At 40.2% G+C, this 19,534-nt stretch overlaps 1 long non-coding RNA gene across 2 annotated transcripts in view; it reads left to right on the top strand.

Moving 5' to 3' along the window:
* LOC115514306 overlaps window positions 1-15,298 on the top strand; it is a 56,255-nt gene extending 40,957 nt beyond the window's left edge. The window contains exons 1-2 of one of the 2 annotated variants that reach the window (XR_003968938.1): window positions 2,412-4,707; window positions 14,498-15,298. This is a non-coding gene — a long non-coding RNA (uncharacterized LOC115514306). Of the gene's footprint in view, window positions 1-2,411; window positions 4,708-14,497 lie in introns of those variants that run through there. The other variant, XR_004343659.1, reaches the window with a different exon arrangement.
* Window positions 15,299-19,534: the final 4,236 nt, after the last annotated feature.

The raw sequence follows: 19,534 nt of genomic DNA, 5'->3' as shown, positions 1-19,534 counted from the left end.
ATCATGCTCCAGGTTTCATAGGAGGAAAAGACCATTCCTTTTCTTTCCTGCTGCCAAAAAAGCAAAACAAAAGAAAGGAAAACAAAACAAAACAAATCCCAAAATTGAAAATGGAGTCAGAGGAGCAGAAGCTGTCTATCATTCGGCTCCACACTTGATGATTTACCTGATTGCACGTTCCACAGCCCCTCCCGACGACCTCATAGGCACAGACTCATTCCCCCATTAGGATTTGGCTGGGGAGACTGAAGAGACAATGAGAACATACCCGAATCTGGTGAGACTGCCAGAGTTAACAACCTCTTGTGTGCAATAAAACCAGACAGCATTTTTGATGGACCACATTCTCGTTGCATTTAAACAGCCTTGGAAAGGTTCCATGGCTGCTGATTTCAAATTTTTTTCAACGTTTATTTATTTTTGGGACAGAGAGAGACAGAGCATGAATGGGGGAGGGGCAGAGAGAGGGAGACAGAATCGGAAACAGGCTCCAGGCTCCGAGCCATCAGCCCAGAGCCCGACGCGGGGCTCAAACTCACGGACCGTGAGATCGTGACCTGGCTGAAGTCGGACGCTTAACCGACTGCGCCACCCAGGCGCCCCCCATGGCTGCTGATTTCAAATAAGAAAACATCGCGGAGGGAAGTAGGGCAAAGATGTGTCCTTTGGGTTTGCCTCTGACATTTGCGTGGCCCGGCGTAAGCGTACAAATGGAGGCCCACGTGCCACATGCTTAAATCCTTAAAAGTTATTATTCAAGCTTGAAAACCCTTAAGTAAAACACTACATATGGTCTACTATCACTCTAGGATGTTTTCATTGATAGACTTTGTGTTCAGATTTAGAGTTCTCTGACTCCTTGGAGGTCCGTCCTGGAGCACAACGGCCAGTGGAAGCTGGCCTCTCACTGTTCAGCCCACTGCCCTTGATCCTGGGTCCACGGTCTTCTCTTCATACCTGGCTCAATCCTGCAATGTGTGTGGCCTCCCATCCTCATGTGGGACACTACCCTGTGTGTCAAAGTTCCATTGACACTCCCACCAACAGTCCCCCTGGGCCAGTTCTTTTTGCTTAGAGGTGTGCCAGTTAGTACTCGGGTGGACAGACCCAGGAAAGAAGCCTGACCCACGTCCTGGAAATGGACTCTGCTGGATTGGAAAGGGAACTCCAGGGTCTCGAGAACACAAAGCATAGTTGAGGGTGTATGTGTGTGAGACTACCCCTTGATCCCGTGGACAGTTCTTCCCATGAACAGAAGCACAATTGAAAGACCAGACTGGGCCTTATAAAATGTAGGGCATGAAGCAGTGGGCCTTCTTGCTTGGAGTCACGGATAGTAGGTATAAAGTAGGTCCTTTATAAGAGGATGTTTCACTTAGAAAGTAGACACTTGCTACAGTGCCTGCAGATGCAGGGACAACAGGGTAAGGTACTCTTGGCATCATATGCTAAATGAGAACAGAGTGTAGGGGCACCTGGGTGGCTCAGTCGGTTAACCGTCCAACTTCGGCTCAGGTCATGATCTCACGGTTCATGAGTTCGAGCCCCGCATCAGGGCTCGGTGCTGACAGCTCAGAGCCTGGAGCCTGCTTCTGGTTCTGTGTCTCCCTCTCTCTGTCCCTCCCCCACTGACGCTCTGACTCTCTCTCTCAAAATTGAATACACGTTAAAAAAAAAAAGAAAAGAAAAGAAGTCTAATGAAATGATTCTGAATTCTGGATGCATAGAGACATTACTTGGGAAGGGTTCCCCATGATCCCACACATAGAAATTCTGATTTAATTCATTTAGGGTGGGGCCCAGGCACAAACGTTTTTTTAAAAACTCCCCGGATCATTTAGTGTGCAGCCGGGATTGAGAGCCTTTGGGTCTAGCCTGACAGCTTTGCTTCTCATTAGGGCATTAGCCCTTGTGCCCACCACAAGGAGCTCAAAACCATCATGCCCCCCGGAGATGTTTATATCCTGAACTGCGGCCAACAGCCAGCTGTGTTGGAGCTGTGATTGCCCCGCATAGGCTCCGCCAGTGGTAGGCAAACTCTTCACCAGCATCTGTGCTCCATGCAGGATGGAATTCAAAATATTTCACATATAACAACTGCCAGAGCAATCAATCCCCAAAGACTCCAACCACGGAATACCGTTGGCCTTGAGCATCTGACAGATTAATCCGGTTACTCCTTCCAGAAATCGCTCAGGATGGAAATTACAGTGACCATTTATCAGGTGACTTTCAAGAAGGTGCTGGATCTGGGGGTTAAGCGCCTGGGTGGCTCAGTCGGTGAAGCGTCCGACTCAGGCCATGATCTCACGGTTTGTGAGTTCGAGCCCCACATGGGGCTCTGCCTTCAGCACAGAGCCCGCCGGCTTCAGATCTTCTGTCCTCCTCTCTCTGCCTCTCCTCCATGTGTGCTCTCTCGGTCTCAAAAAAGAAACATAAAAAAAAAAAAAAAGGTGGTGGATCTGAGACTCAGACTCAGGTCTTTCAACCACAGGTTCTGAGACCTGTCAATTATACCAGGCAGCTTTCCATAGCACTTGTGGTGGGCACAAACTGAGTTCTGTAATTTATAACGGTCCTGAGCCAGAACACTTGAAGGAAGATACGTTACTGGCTTCATAGAAAATGCTACCTGGGAAATGGATCACCTAGCTTAAATCTGCACAAACGCGAGGAGGGAAATGACAATTCAGAGCCTCTGTTTGAATGACATTTGTTTCTGAGACTAGTAACCAGCTTTTCAATTCTGACGTTTACGCGTAAATTCCGACATATACCCGGGGCTGTGCTTAACAACGGGTCACACTCCCGTCCTGCAGATGTCCTGCGAGTCTGTGATTCGAAGGCAATGTGATCTGTGTTAAGTGTCGTTACGTGATACTTAATACAATGTAAGTATCTGATACTGTAAGATTATGAAATCACCAGATCTGTCATGGCCATCTAGTCTACCTCTGTTTCTGAGAAAGTCTGCATTTAAGTCATCCCAGAGACAAAACCTTCCCACTTGGAATACAGTTTCTTTGTCTGCTCAGCAGGGGGGCTTTCTATTCAAAGCCCAGGTCAAGGCCTATCTCTGTGGAGAAATAATCCATCGCAAGTCTCTTCACAGCAGGGTAGATTCAGGTGCTGGGAAATGGAGTTTTATGCAATTCAGGGAAGCTTTTTTATGATAAAGAATACTAAACTAGGGAAGCAAGTGAATGTTTATTTAGAATGAGAAAATAACTCACAATAAGCTACTGGAGCCTTGGAGATTCAGGTACCTTTCCTGTTAGGCAGTTTCCCAGACCTGCTTGCCTAGAATGCTTCCTGGTTGCACCATAACTTCCCCACTTTACCTTGCAAACTCCACAAAGCCCAACAGATTCCAGCACCCTGTGTGTCTGGTAAATCTGCCCCTGCACTCCTACAAATAGGTATGAGTATTATTTATTTGCCAATTTATCTGTTTATGGGTCTCGTCATTCCAAAAGGATTTGAAAGCAGAGACTTTTGCTCTTTATACTCTGGCAATGTAGCACAAGATGCTTTCGCACACACTATTCCTTTCCTTCGCCTCCGCTTTTTCTCACCTCCCCTGCCCCAGTGGCCACCTGCCCCAATTGTGATTTGGCGAAATCTTCTACTTATACCTGAATCATACCAATTATTGGGTTTACCACACATTATCTTGTTTTAAAATATTTCTTATGTGTAAATCTTATTTATCTCTTTAGCAAGACTGTAAGCTTCTTGGGGGAAGAGACGAGGTCTTATGCTTTTTCTCTGTTTTCTTACATACTTTTACGGTACTAAGCATCTATAAATGTCCAATCATTATTTGTGAATGATTGACTATCCACCAAATCTCACTGATTTTTATATAGGTTAAAGTGAAACATTGATTAAAGTAGGGTGGGTTTAATAAGGGAAGGTTTCTTGTGGAGGTGTACCAAAACTGAGTTTTGAAGAAGGAAAGAAGGACTATTTGATTGGAAATGAGCGACTCCATATAGGGGATAGGAAATTAGAGACAGTTCTTAATGATGCTTTTTAATTTATTAAGAGAAATATGAATGTCTAATGAATGTTTTTAGTGAAATATAATTCACTGCGTATAGGGACATTTTTAGGTCGGTTGAATGAGCTATTCTGGGTAAGAATACAGAGTGTAGTGGCATTTGATTATCAGTGGGTAACTCTCCCAAATGGTTCAACACACACACACACGCACACACACACACTCACACACACTCACACACACTCACACCCTACCCCCCCAGAAAAAAACAGATCAGTGACTGCAGTGAATCAGAATTGCAGAAACTCCTTAAGGCCCTGACAAGTCTTCAAATAATGATGTTCCAAAGAATGGTGGCTCTTCTTGCCTACACAGGCCTTTGTGCGTGTGACAGAATGGTTTACGGGTTCACACAGGAGGAGATGTTTTAGATTTGCACATCCGGGATTCCCATTCATTTCTGTTTTGTGCGGTGACTGGGGGGTGGTGAGATGTCGTAAAGTGGGCTTGGGCTTCTCTTGCACAGCATCTTTCCCCCAGATGTGTAATAGGTGAAAACCGTAAGCACACGGAGGCGGCAATGCAGTCCTGAGAGCTTTAAAAATCACAGGAGCACATGAACATCTGTCCCAAGTCTGGGAGAAGGGCAGCAAGCACGCAGGAGATGAGCATGTTGTCTTACAGATTCCTCATGCCGATCCCAGGTAAGCCAAATCCTGCATCCCACCTCTGTTACCATGGGGGCTTTGCAGGACATCACAGGGTCCAGGAAGCTCAGAGGGCAGTTAGGGAGCCTAAGCTCAAGGCTTCCTTTAGACACAAGCTAAATCATTACCTTATCACTTTCTTATAGATTGTCCTGGTAGACAAGAACCGATTTCATTTCTCAGTTTACCCTCCAGGCTGTGTAGAGAACTCATTACATATTACTTCTATCGTCTGATAGCCTGGATGTCTGTCATTTTTTTTTTCTCTTCCAGTGTGCAAAGCACAGCGTGGGTTTCACGGTAGGAACTAGGTACCTATATCTTGATTGATTGATTTTTATTTTTTAAAGAGCTTTATCGCAATCGAATAGGGCCTCCACTGTGTCTCCCCAGCACTGATCCATCATTCCAGCTTGTCAAAGACTTCACATTGCATGGGTACCAGATAAATTTTTACTGAAGGACATTTTAATACTTTCCATTTTCAGGATAGTAAACACACCTCTACTACCTTCACTAGTTTGGATAATTAAGGAAGCTGGTTATTAGAGAAAGCCCGAGTGAACTTGAGTTATATTTCATTTCAAACACAGAAGAGTAAAGGCCTGTGTGGATTATCAGTAGCTATAGATTTATTACCCATTCTCAGGAAGCTTTCTCATCTCTCCTACTGCATAACAGACATTTCACCTCCAGCCATAGCAGTAGGCTGCAGCAAATATTCCCCTGGCTTTAAAGACACAGTTTAAAATTGGGCATATGGGGGCGCCTGGGTGGCTCAGTCGGTTGAGCGTCTGACTTCAGCTCAGGTCACGATCTCACGGTTCGTGAGTTTGAGCCCCGCGTCAGGCTCTGGGCTGATGGCTCAGAGCCTGGAGCCTGCTTCTGATTCTGTGTCTCCCTCTCTCTCTGCCCCTCCCCCATTCATGCTCTGTCTCTCTCTGTCTCAAAAATAAACATTAAAAAAAAATTAAAAAAAAAATAAAATTGGGCATATGAGTCAAGCAGGGCCAGTCAGAATCTTTCCCTGGTTTTGTTACATGGGAACCAGGCGAGAGGAGTGACCTCTTTCAGAATGGATGTGAATCTGGAACTTCCTTCAGCCATTTTCTTGGGGTGCTCAGAGGGAGTCTTCATTGTAAGGGTGCATATGGCAGCCCTTTCAAAAAACAGCAAGGCATGGGCACATGGGTAGTCCAGTTGGTTAGGTGTCTGACTCTTGATTTAGGCTCAGGTCATGATCTCAGGGTAGTGGGATCAAGTCTCACATCAGGATCTGTGCTGACAGTGGAGGCTGCCTAAGATTCTCTCTCTGCCCCTACCAGGAACACTCTCTCTCTCTCTCAAAACCAAACCAAAACAAAACAAAACACCAATAGGGCGAAGAGATGAAGGGAGTGAGGGAGGGAGGAGAGACAGGATCAGACAAATATTGGATGTTTGTTGACATCCAGATTTAGTCATGCTTAAAGTCAGGGCCTCTCTGGGATTTTCTACTTACAGGAGTTCATGACTAGCCTTGCCTTTGGCTTTCTTGTTTGAATTTGCTGTTTGCTGATGACAACCAAAGGAATCCTATTTTACATAATCTGTGGAATATCCAGGTGGATTATCCAAATCAACTTGGTCCAAGTTGGCCTATTTTACCAGAATTTCTTTCCTTCAAAGAATGTTCCCAGTTGAGCATAATAAGTCCCCAAAGTGAAGAAGTGGTCCATTTTTGTTCCTATGTTTGTCATGAGTATTCAATCAGCCATATAAAGCTCTTAGCACTTAGTGACTCTCATCATTCAGCCTACTATAAGTTTACTAAAGATTACTGAAATAGGGACGGGGTTGAGAAATTGCCTGGAAGTTGGAAAATGGTTAAGTCTATATGCTGTGCAAGAATGTTTTGCAGGTGGTATTTGGAGTTTCGTCTACATAACTGTAGTATGTCGACTATAATGTGCTTCATGAGATGGTTGTTTTTGTTTGAAGAAGTCTCCTCTCTATCTGTTAGTATTCTCGGAGCCTTTCCAAGTCAGTTACATAAGCGTATTTGGGGGGAGTTGGCAAGATTTACTTTTACACGCAAAAAACAACGTATCATTTTGACTACATACACAAGAAGAGACAAGAGGTGGCTTCTTGCTAAGGACTCAGACAATTCTAAGACAAACACAACTCTAGCCTTTTTCACGAGCTGCCGTGCAGCAAACCCATAAGCTCACTTGAACAAAATCAAATACAAATTTCTGTCACTTCCAGAAAATTTTAGAGAAATTTAAAAATTATTTCAAAGAAAATTGTGAAGTGAAAATTTTAAGGGAATTTAGAAATTATTTTTAAGAGCATGTGAGAATTAACCACGGAAATTAACCCTAAATGAAGAAAAGCCGTTGACATAGTACATTGAGAAGCATGCAAGTCTTTCCTTTGACTCATGAAGCAATTAAAATCAATTCTGGTGAATAAATCATTGTGATAGGGTAGGAGACTACAGTTATCATAATCTGGGGGAGAGTCAGTGAAAAGATAGAAATTGAGAACGTTCTCACTTAAAAAAAAAAAACAACAACAACCATTTTTGCCCCAGAGGATGCAAATTGAAAACGTCTTTGTTTTTTTTGTTTTGTTTTGTTTTGTTTTTTCTTTTTACCGACAATTTTATTTCTGTTCTCACACCCCACCCTCCTTTACATGAATATTAAGGACTAAGGCTTTAGCAACAGGCTTTGGTGGTCGGGGAGGTAGGGGTAAAGGGAAAAGAGTTGTGTATGGCTTTTCATATGTTAATAAGTTGATTCCATGACAACCATTGAAAAAGAAGGGCTGGAAACAAAAGCTCCAGCCAGAGAGGATCAGTGCTCTTTCACGGGCGCTGTGAGAATAACAGCCGAGACTCCCCCCTCTGAAAGGTATCTGATGGCCGCTTGTCAAAGGGCTTTGTTTTAAGAGTGCCGAGTCAGTATATAATTAATGCAGAGTTTTAGGAGTCCAAATTTCACCCTCCATGATGCTTCCCTTTTAAAAGTTTCTAAATAAGAATCTGAAACCCAGAGAATGTGTCACTGCTTCCAGGAGAGACCTGGAATGTACGTAGACTATCATCAGTTCCTATGATCTTGCACTTCAGTTTTAAGTAAAAAGGTCAAGGGCTTTTATCTTCCAGTATAAGAGGGCGCTCAGAGCTGGGCACTGGAGGAACAACAGCAAAGGCGAAGGCTTGCTCTCCTCTCCAGGCAGCCTTTGAACGTGGTGCAGGACGTTACCCTCAGCGACGTGTTGAAACTGTACAGGTCGCACCCACCAGCCGACCCTAGGACGCTATGGCATTCCTGGCCTCTCGTAAGCAATGGAAAGAAATCCCGGCTGGCTGTTTATCCCTCCAGAAACATGACATGACATCCTCATGCCAGATTTCCTACTGTCTCGCACAGCGAGGTTTTTACTTTAACTTAAAGTAGTTACACATATCAATTAGCTGTTGTATCGTGCTACACACTGCATTCCTTCTGGGCAGTTCTAAAACACTGTAAAGTGTTGCATACTGCTGACTTTACTAGTTTTCTGTTCGGCCTTGTTTTTCTCTCATGTGTATCTCCAGTCTTTGATTGAATTCTGTTAAATTCCTCTTCTTTGTCCCCTTTAAGTAGTTGCCAAAAACTTGCCATGAGTAACTTGTGATACAGTGTTTTCTCTGTTTGGATGGACACAGGAGCTTTTACCACAATGGAATGCTTATGGAATTACATATTTCAAAGGACACTAACAAGAAAATACAACTTCATTCAGAGTCAGGTCACAATGATGAATAGTAATGCCAAAACAATTTCTAAAGGAACTTTCAATTTGCTTTTAAAGTATTGGCTTTGGTCTTCACTGTAATTCATGTTTTTTTTCTCATAAACTTCATGAACTTAAAAGAATCTCACTTTCATGCTGTTAGTGACTATAGCTGTGTTGTTTGATGAAAATAAAAGAGATATTGTAGCTATAATAAATCAGAATTTGAGATCTGACAATAATGTTACCATGATTGTATCAAAAATATGCCAATTTCCATAAAATGATATTATTTCCAAATGCGTATTTTACTCAATATTTGCAGCATGAAATTTATCTTTATCCAATATTTTGGTAAAAATCACTGAACCATTCATTCATTCAACAAACGTTTGATAAATCCTTACTGCGGATCAGAACTGGATGAAGTTCTATAGGTACAAAGATGACAATATGATTGCTTTCCTTAATTAAATTTATAGTTTAGTGAAATGGAAAATTATATGAATAGATAATTATAGCTTTTGTCATTTTTTATATCTCATCTCTTCTGAAATTAAGATTTGATGTGGCTTAAATAGACGTATATGACAAAAGGTTTAAAAAATGAGAATGAGTAAGTGAAGTAAAATGAAGACAGAAAAGAAAATGAAAGTATGGGTAGGGTGAGCTCCAGACACGGACCATAAAATCCTAGGTAGTTGCCAGAAATGATTGACACATTTAACCTTGAATTTTTGAGTAGCCAGTCTAAAGAGTATTATTTACAAAATTTGTGATATTCAAAAGAGCAGAGGCAACAGAAACTAATGATAAGCCAAGCTTTTACTTGTATTGAGATGTGAGAGAAATTTCTCTTATGGATCTGTGTAAAACGTACATAGTTGGTTTGACCACAAATAGCCATCCTCTGCACAGTACAGCCTTCCTTACAACACACACAACACACACACACACACACACACACACACACACACACGGTAACTCAACCTCCCAATTACAAACATTATGGCCACAGCTAATTGGCCTGCAGATGGGAGGGCACTTGACTCAAGAGCAACTGATGTTTACAGACTGGCTAGTGGCCTACAAGGACATCTGACAAAAAAGCTTTGCTCAGAAAGGATGATGGAAGTTGAGAGGAAACAATTGGATGTTTTTTTTTGGAGCATTTGAAGATAAGAGATACACAGAGGGAGGCAATTATTTGGAAGTGTGAGCAGGAACCAAAGGGCACAGAGAGAAAAGTGAGGTTGCAAAGGCCAAGAGGCAGCTGAAACAATAAATAGGCACACAGTGAAAAGGACACACAGAGCGAGGGATGAAGTGATGATTTCATAGGGGCAGAAATGGTGGAATCAGTAAGTTCCTGCTGTGGACCTGGGGTTTGAGATGATCGCTGGAACTGTAGAGCTTTCTGGATGACAGAGCAAAGTTTCCCGGGAGCCTAATTCTATTGTGGTTCTGTTCTTTCTTCAAGACATGGGTTTGCAGTTAGTACTGGAGCTAACCCAAGAGAATTGCTGATTTTTGTTATTGTCAGAGAAGCCAAGGAAGTGACTGGTGGCCCAGCCTGAAGTACCACCTGAAGTACAGTGTAAGATATTTATGAGGGAGTGAGCAGTGTAGTCAGATAGATAGCCTTTGAAGGTCCGGCTTGATGCAGGAAAAGATATATTTTGTGTATTTATGATGGGGTTACATGTCCTTCAGGAAACCTTCCATAATTATTATTGCTGCGATTTGTAAATAAGTTCTTCATAAGAATCGAATGGCAGAATGTCTGGGGTCGTGCTCTGGAAAGAATACGAAGTACAGGTGTCTCCTGTGTCCATGATCGAAGGTTAATCTGTATGTGTTACCTATCAACAAACTGGAGGATAAGGTAATGTCCTTTTTTAGAAATTTTTAAAATATGGGTGCTTTCTGTTTATAGGTGGGTTGACCCACAGTTGGTGGGCTAGGGCGGCATTTCCTAGCAAAATAAAACAACCTTCCAGTTCTAATCTCAAACACAAATAAATACAAGTCCAGAAACACAAAGCTCTGTGCCATAAAACAAAGGTACAATATGTTTATCTATAAACATTTTAAAATGTGATGGGCAATCATGGCCATGTAACAAAATTTCCGTAATATCCTCATAGAAATACTTGCGTGATATGGCCTTATTAGAAAGAACCAATTGAGTTTTAGAGTTCAGCTGCCTACAATGATGGTTTTAGTTTTAGTAATAATATAAATATCAAAGTCTATTATGTATTGGAGTCCCTGCTAGTTATCACAATGAACAATATGGGAGAGATAAGGGAGGCCTGGGAAGGCACGTGAAGGGAAACAACAGTTCATCAGAACTGCGATGGATTGGGGCATAACCCTGGCACGGAACTATGACAAATATGGGCGATGTGGAGAATCTACAAGGCTCTGGGACCCTGATGGTGGAGGCCATTTTCCCAGGAGCCTAATTCTCAGCTTAAAGAGTTTACACCTCCCAGTTTAAAGCCTGGTCTATAGCAGCCATTCTATTCTTCCTTTCCACCATGCATGCGAGAATAATTGTAATGCTCGACGTAATCACGTGTAGAAGTAGGCAAGGCAGATGAGGGGATGATGTAGAACCAGTGTAAAAAAAAAAAAAAAAGCAACACATGGGTGATGAAAATGGAGGAGTATCAGGACCAGAACCATGGAAGATACTGATTGCTCTAGCAAATTCAAGTTGACACATCAGCCAGTAGTTCTTAGCCAAGATAGGCATCAAATCACATATGGAAAAATTTCAAAATACATATGTCCAAGACTTATCCTTTAGAAATTGGATCCTATAGGACTCTGGGATCTATCCCCCATAGGGATCTGACCTGTGTAATTAGATAATGTTTTCCAAGTTTCTGATCTGCTTCTCTGATTAATAGGATCACAAGAGCAACACCTGGTGAGAGACCAACTCCTAGATCTAAATTTCAGAACCACTTTGGGATCTTATCTCCATGTTAGTTGGCATTTACTTTGTACTCATGCTTAATTTAGCTTAGATAACTGCTTAGATAACTATATTTAAGTAAAATTCAACATGAAGATTAGGCTTTTATTAAGTTTCTAATTCAAAGAACCCATTCAAACACTAGACTCGTTCTATTACATGATGAGGTTATTCATTTGTGCTTAGCACAAAATGGGAACATCAAAAACAACCCATTGGATTCAACTGATTTTGTGAAGAATAAGGGTTCTCAAATATAGTCTTATTACCCTTTCTTATTTTTTCCTCTTAATTTTGCTTTGGTTGGCTGAGTCAAGCTACGTGACTTTCAAAATTAAGACCTTTAGCTTACTAGCAAGATATTAAGGGGGCAGAACTTAAGAAAGTTTCCAAATGTTTTTGACATTACTAATCTAGAGAAAACTTCCTATATTTTAGAGGCTGTTACAATGAAAGGAGAAAACCACCAAAAAGTGTGACTTTTCAATTCCTTGATTAGAAAATTTTTTTATTTTGGGGTTTCTATAGTGGTTAGACTATTGGGTTTGATGTGAAGAGAATGATCTAGTTTTTCATGTATTAAAAAAAGTTTGTTATTGGACAAATGTCTTATTTTTGTTTTCATCTTTGCTGTACCTGTCTGCAAAATAGACGCTTGATAATTTTTCTTTGCCTAACTTTGGAAAGTTGGATATGGAGAGAGCATTGTGAATGCTAACTAGGATTTAACTTAGTTATTCTTTCAGCAGCGTACTGCGAATAGATTCAGTTTTGGTTACAGTAGAACTACCTTCATCTTGAGATGACTTCTCTAGCCTAACAAGTCTCATGTTTTAAATGAAATGTGAAACTGTTTAAAATTCCAATGATGGTTTTCCTTTTATTTTGTATTATCTCTATAGATGGAAAGTGAAGGGAAAAATTGAGGCAGCTGCCTGAATAATTCAAGCCAAACCAAAAAGAGACACTATAATTGTGTGGATTATTATCAGCGAAAGTGGTCCTTAGCCTAAATTATCCAGATAATTGCCACAATTCTTGTTCTGCATTGTGTACAAATACATAATCTTGGTATTGGAAAAATGTGAAGAATGGCATTCTAGTCAAATTTTAATTTCAGATTATTCTTTCATGAGTTACCTTGCTCCACTGGTTTAATAACCCCATGGAGTTACCTTATTAGGTTTTTGCCAGTTGTTGTACCCTGTTGGAGAAGGAGGTGATGTATATACTATTTTATGTTGAATTTCAAAACAAAAGATGACTAGCACTTTTAAAATATTTCCTGAGGGACCAAGATGTTTAGATTTCCCTAGGGAGCTAAGAATACTCCAGGTGATGGGAGGATTTTGAGATCTCAATCTCTGTGTTTCATGAACCTCAACATAGTAATCAAAATAAATAAAACAGCTGTAATGTATATATTAAACATTTGGATACAGAGAAGTCAATGTAGTTTCCCCCTCCCCCAAATTAAAATATTTACGATTATCTACCTAACAAAGCTTCTGGATAGAAATGAAAGATATTATCAAATATGTAGATATTGTGTCCATAAACAATTAAGCAAGAGGTATTTTTAATATTCAAGAATTTGAAACTATTACAACTGGTGCACCCAAATGTAGACTAGGCCATCAATGTATTTGTTTTGTAGATGTCTGCCAAAAATGAAGGTATTGCGAGATACGAGGTTCTGTGGAAGATTCTAATTAGATACAGTATGTTGTAAAGCTTTGTAAGATGTGGGTGCCCAACACCGAAAGGCAGTTGGAAGTACAGAGAAAATGTCTGATTGATTGGAACAAGTCTTATATCATGACTTACAAAACCTGGGGTTCTCTGGTAGGACTTTGGAAAAGATCCTTCTGTTGTGCCCTAGGATCGTCGCTTGTGGTGTTGTGGTTCCGAGAAGGCTCTAGAGTCAGAATAGAGCCAATCTCTCTGGGCTCCAATACCAATTCTTCATCTGACTAGTTGTCTCACCTAGTTTCTGTCTTCAGAAACTTACATGGACACTTTGTGACTTAGTTTTTTCATCTATAAAGTGGGGCAATACTACTTCTACTACCAATCTCATAGTTTTTGTTGTGAGTCTCGTTCCTCGAATTGCAGGAAGTCATTTAGAATGGTGCCCGATCTATAGCAAGTGCTACTGGTAGTGTTGTGACAACTGGGCCCCATTCTGGCAGACTAGCACTTTTTACAAAGAACCACATGGAAAAATCTATTTAAAACATTACCATTTAGTTTGGACCATTTGTTAGAAAAGAAGTTGCTAGCAAGAAAAATTAATAGCGATGAAAGCCAGCAAAAGTGGAGTGAGGGAACAGGAAAAGGGGTGAGGCCTTGGGTCACTGTTGGCACACGAGCATTGTTACCTGGTGTCCCTCTCCACATGGCTCCGCTCCAATCGCCATCTTTCAGATCCCTTTATTTTTAAAAATATTTATTAGTGTTGAGGATTGTAAGGCCAGGGTGTGGTTATAATTTATGAAAACCTCACTGAAAAAAATGAAAATGGACAAGGAAATCAGAACTGTCAGAACATGGGTGTTGGGAGTTTGGGCACACGCAATGTTTTTACATTTGTGCAGATAGCTTCAAAAGGAGGGAATCTAAAGGAAAAGCTAAAATGAAAAGCCAATGATACAGGCAGAATAAAGAAAGAGAAAGGGATAGAATGGAGAAGGGTAAAATGAAAACAAGAAAAGAAAGAAGTAACTCAGTTCATCATCTTTTTCAAAAAGGGCTGTGAAAGGAGAGAGACTCAGAAGGAAGAAAAATAATAAAGTGGCCTCTGCATTTTCTGGAAGGGGAGGTGAATGTAAGAAGATGCTTAAATGCAGGTTCTAAAATGGGGGCTCAGAGGACTGAATCTTGCCCTGCATAATATTTTACATTGAAGTTGGTAACAGTCACATTGGTTAGTGTTGATTAAATGGTATAACCAATAAACTCAAAATGTAATTGCTCTACTGCAATTGACATTTATTCTCCACTCAATCCAGACTGGATTTTCCTGTGTTCCAGGTTGGGAGGTGGAGAAAGGACTCTGTTCATGTAGTCGTTCATGGACCTAGGATGAAGACAACTCTATCTTCTTCATTACATGCCTTACATGGACGCTCCAGTTATCAGCATTGCAAGCAGCAGAAGGAGAAAGGATCTCATAACATGTTATACATCAGACCCAGAAAGAAAACAGCAATCATTTCTGCATACTTGATATTGGCTAAAACCTAGTCATGTGGCCCCAGATAAATGAAGAGAAGCTTGATAAATGTGGTCTAGTGAAAGAGGAGAATGTATTTTGATAGGTAGTTACCAGTCTCCGCCACAGTTATTGACATTTAAAACCTACAGATTACACACACACACACACACACACACACACACACACACACCAATGTCTAAGTTCTACCAAATGGAAATATCTGGAAATTTTGCTTGAACGCCACATGGCAACAATTTCCTAGAGTCAGGCTGTAGTTTCCCTTTGCAAAGTGCATGCTCACTCTGGTTGCTGTCATTCTCACACTTGTATTTTTGCCCCAAATCCAATCCTACTTTACTTCAACTAGACATGATCAACACATGCTTGAAGAGATTATAGTTGGGTGTTCTCTTAGTTAATGTCATCAGGACCAATATTTGTTTAGTTCATCAAAAAAAATAAATAAATAAAAACAGGCAAATCAGGGAATAATAGTTAAAACAAAAAAGTTTTTTTTGGATGTTCTATACTATCCTAAAGCGTATTAATTTACTTTTATTTGTTACATTTATAATCTTGGGTCAAAGTCTTTTCTTTAAATATGTCTACCAGTTGGATCTTAGAGTTATCTTTTTTTGTACAAATCTCACACATAATAACATCCTTACAACATTCTTCTGTCCTTAAGGGAGAATTTAAAGACATTTTGATCGTGATTTTCTGAGGGAAAAATCCTTCAGGTTTTGATGATTTTCTCCCTGTCATTGTCAATTGTCTCATTCATACCTAACTTTTAGTGACTTGCCTTTACTGAATTGTTCCAAAATATTCAAATTAGTTATCATACAAACAATAACTTCTTTTTATTTTACACTCATATTTCATTGGGTAAGATATTTTAAAAAATCATGTAATTATAATAACAAGTACATCTGTCATAAATAAGTTTGAAGACGAACACAACTGACTCTTGGTAAATATATTATTTAAAATACAGGTTAAGTTGCTATAATAAATAAATCCAACAGAGTGGCTTTAATATGGCAGAAATAAATTTTCAGAGAACAGTTCAAAATCAGATGACTCTAAACAATAACCCCTGAGGTGTTTTTTTCTTTCTCTTCTTTTTAACTTTTTAAAAAAATGTTTATTTATTTTTGAGAGAGAGAGAGACAGAGTGTGAGTGGGGAAGGGGCAGAGAGAAACACACACACAGAATCTGAAGCAGGCTCCAGGCTCTGAGCTGTCAGCATGGAGCCTGATGCAGGGCTCAAACTCACCAGCTGTGAGATTATGACCTGAGCCGTAGCCGGACCCTTAACCGGCTGAGCCACCCAAGCGCCCCTGGGTGTTTTCTTTTCTTGCTTAGTTAAAGGTGAACTATGCTATGCCTACATTCCAGTGCACACAAGGGGAGTGGAGGAAGGGGCAAGCAGAGAGTCCAATGCAAACAGTATTATGTTTAAGAAGACACCCTGAAGTTAAACTTGCCATTGTTACTCACATTCTACTGGCCCAAAACTAGTCACATAGCCTTACATAGCTGCAAGATGGCTGGAAAATGTAGTCCAGAGCTGCCCATGTATCTAGATCAAGGGGGGAACATCTGCTACATAAAGGAAGAAGGAGATAATGAATTCTTGACACTAGCAGCCTCTGATCCCATAAACAAATAAAGTAATTAGCAGAAATAGAAGTCAGTCTTGTGTAATGTATCAGCTTTTGCTGCATAGCACATCTTCCCAAACTTCGTTACTTGAAACAACAAACATCTATTGTCCGCCTGATTCTGGGTTAGTTGAGTACTTCGGACCTGGCTAGCTTAACTGGGGCTCCTAAGATGGTCTCACTAGGATAACTTGTTTCGAATAAAACATGGTTTCTCTCCTCTAACAGACCAGCCCGGGCTTCTTTTCATAGATATCTCAGAATTCCATAAAGCTGCAAGAATGCAAGCTCCAAAAGCATAAGCAATTTTCAAGCCTCTGCTTGCACCCATTTGCTAAAGTTCCACTGACCAAGGCAGTCACATGGATATCCTCCAGATGCAAGGAGTGGAAAGAGAGACCAGCTCACCATGGAAGAGGGCAGCTGGATCACTTTGCAAGGAAGAGTACATGTAGGGAAATATTGTGATGGTGTTTGCAATGGACCATAACAAAGAAGCAATTTATTAACTTGGAAAATTCAATTTTTTTTTTTTTTTTATAGAGAACATAGGGAGTGTTGGTTATTCAGGCTAGTCTGTTAAATGAGTATCAGCCAGTAGCCCTTCTCAATTTGCTATGATATTCAGTCCTCAAAGGAGAAACAATTTCTTACCTTTACTCCTACTTAGGAATAGGAAGAAGTTTTCCTACTGAAGGACAAACTTCAATGAAAAGGTTGATTACCTACATACATTGAGGTTAAGAACTATTTTCATTAGAAGACGTGAAAAACATGCCAAGCACATAAACAAACATGTCAAGCACAGATCGTCCATGCAGCACCTTTAACTAAACTCGGTTATACAAAATCAATAAAATAAAACCAGTAAAATGAATAACTTAATAGAAATACAGGGGTGAGGGGAGGAGGACTACCTGAGTATCATTTCACAGAAGAAGAAACTCAGAGGCCAATAGACATGAATAAAAGGTCAGTTTTGTAAGACACAGAGGAAGGGCAAGCTGAACTCTCAGATACCATTTCAACTCTACAAATTGGCAAATATCAAAAAGCCAGGCAATAATGAATGTTGTAAAGGATATAAAGCAATAACAACTCATGTATTTTGGAAAGGAAATAGTATAAATAGTTTGGAAAGTGATTTGGCACTATTTTGTAGAGTTAAAAATGTACATATCCTATGACCCAGAAAATCCCTCGTAGATAAACACAATAATCTTTGCTCATGTACACCAGGAAACACGTACAATAATGTTCACAGCAGCCATGTATATAAAAGTGAATGTCTGGAAACAAACTTAATGTTTATTGACGTGAGAATATGTAAAACTTTTTTTTGTCTTCTTTATACCATGTCAATTATACAGCTGTGAAAATCAGTAAACAATAGCTACAAACACCAATGTGAGTGAAAAATTTATTTTCAGCAGGATAATACGGTGGGAGTACCTTTATAAAAATTTTTCAAATATGCAACTCATACAAAAGCAATATACTGCTTAGGGTATGTGTATGTCATAAAAAATATTGAACAAAAAACGGAATGTAAAAATTCCAGGGTAGTGGTGTGGGGGACCGGATGAGATACATGGTAAGGGTAATGCAGTATTTCATTATATTATTCTTGATAACTTACATATACATTAAATGTATTCTTTGTATATGTGTATATCTTTTGCTTTAAAAAGGAGAATCATGGCATGTGGGCTGTTATCACAGTTTTTGTTTATTTGTTTGTTTATTTATTTTTAAGTTTATTCATTTTGAAAGAGACAGAGACAGCATGAATGGGGGGGTGCAGAACGATAGGGAGAGAGAGAGAGAGAGAGAGAGAACCCCAAGCAGACTTTTCACTGTCAGCACAGAGTTGAACATGGGGCTCGAACCCACGAAACTGTGAGATCATGACCTGAGCCAAAACTGAGAGTCAGATGCTGATCTGACTGGGCCACCCAGGTACCCCTCACTACAATTTTTAATTAAGACTTCTTAAAATATTCCCCTAAGCACCGATTACTCCTGAGGGTCTGGGAATAGAACCTTTGCTGTAAGTAAGCACAGAATATCTTTGAATTCTCTAGCGACATTAAAAAATTTGATCATTAATTTTGCACTCTACTCTATAATATTTCAGTGATTATTTTAATATTAAAATAAAGCCATTACTCTAAAAATCTAGTATAATTGAAGTTCTCAGGAAATGAATCATTTAATTCTATGGCTTTAAGGACTCCCAGCAAACTATAGGGTATTTCACATGGTAAACACAGGGTTTGTTATATTGTAATAGGAGGCAGTGTTTAAAGTTTTAAAATTCTGTGGTTGTTGTAGTACAACAAAGAAAGCCTTAAAAAGGAGAGACAAACAGAATTACTATGTTATTGAAGGTATCGAAGAAAGATAGACCCTCACATTGTACGCATTATTTTCATGTCACATACTACACTATAATTGTTTGTTTCATTGGTTACTTGTTCTCCTAGAATGTAAGCTCCTTCTGGTCAGAGTTGTTCATTTTTCTATCCTTCTATCCAAAATAAGTAACACACAGAATGCTCTGTAGGAAACTTTTCCCCCCATTCCCCACCCCCAGATCTCTTAATAATAGCAAGTTCTTTGAATTTTTTTTTTTTTTTTTTGAGAGAGAGAGAGGGCAGAGGAGGGGCAGAGAGAGATGGAAACACAGAATCCAAAGCAGGCTCCAGGCTCAGAGCTGTCAGCACAGAGCCCGACGTGGTGATTGAACCCGTGAACTGTGAGATCATGATCTGAGCAGAAGTCAGACACTTAACTGACTGATTCACCCAGGCGCCCCCAATAATAGCAAGTTATTTGATTGCAAGTTTAGCAGTAGAGGACAAATCCCAGTGTAGGGAGGGTTGCTGGTGCTCAGAACACCAACATACCCCAGGAGCTGGTCCTTTCCATTGGGATCTCACTAACCACAATTGCCATTTCCTTTTGGCTTCAAGGAACACTGCACTCTCCTTGACTCTTTCTGAAATGGGTGGACACGGGCCTGTCCCTTACTACCACACAGCATGACCAGTAGCCCTTAACACAACTTCCTTAAATATACTAGATAGCAACTGAGTATAATTATTACTCAGAAATTAAGTTACTGACTGGTTATTGGTGCTCCTCAGTATTGTTGTTCCTCAGTCATTGGTCCAAACTTATGC

Source organism: Lynx canadensis, chromosome B2 (assembly GCF_007474595.2).
Source record: "Lynx canadensis isolate LIC74 chromosome B2, mLynCan4.pri.v2, whole genome shotgun sequence".
NCBI lineage: Eukaryota > Metazoa > Chordata > Mammalia > Carnivora > Felidae > Lynx > Lynx canadensis.
Note: the sequence above shows the minus strand (reverse complement) of the source record. Positions and strands in the feature narration are given on the sequence as shown.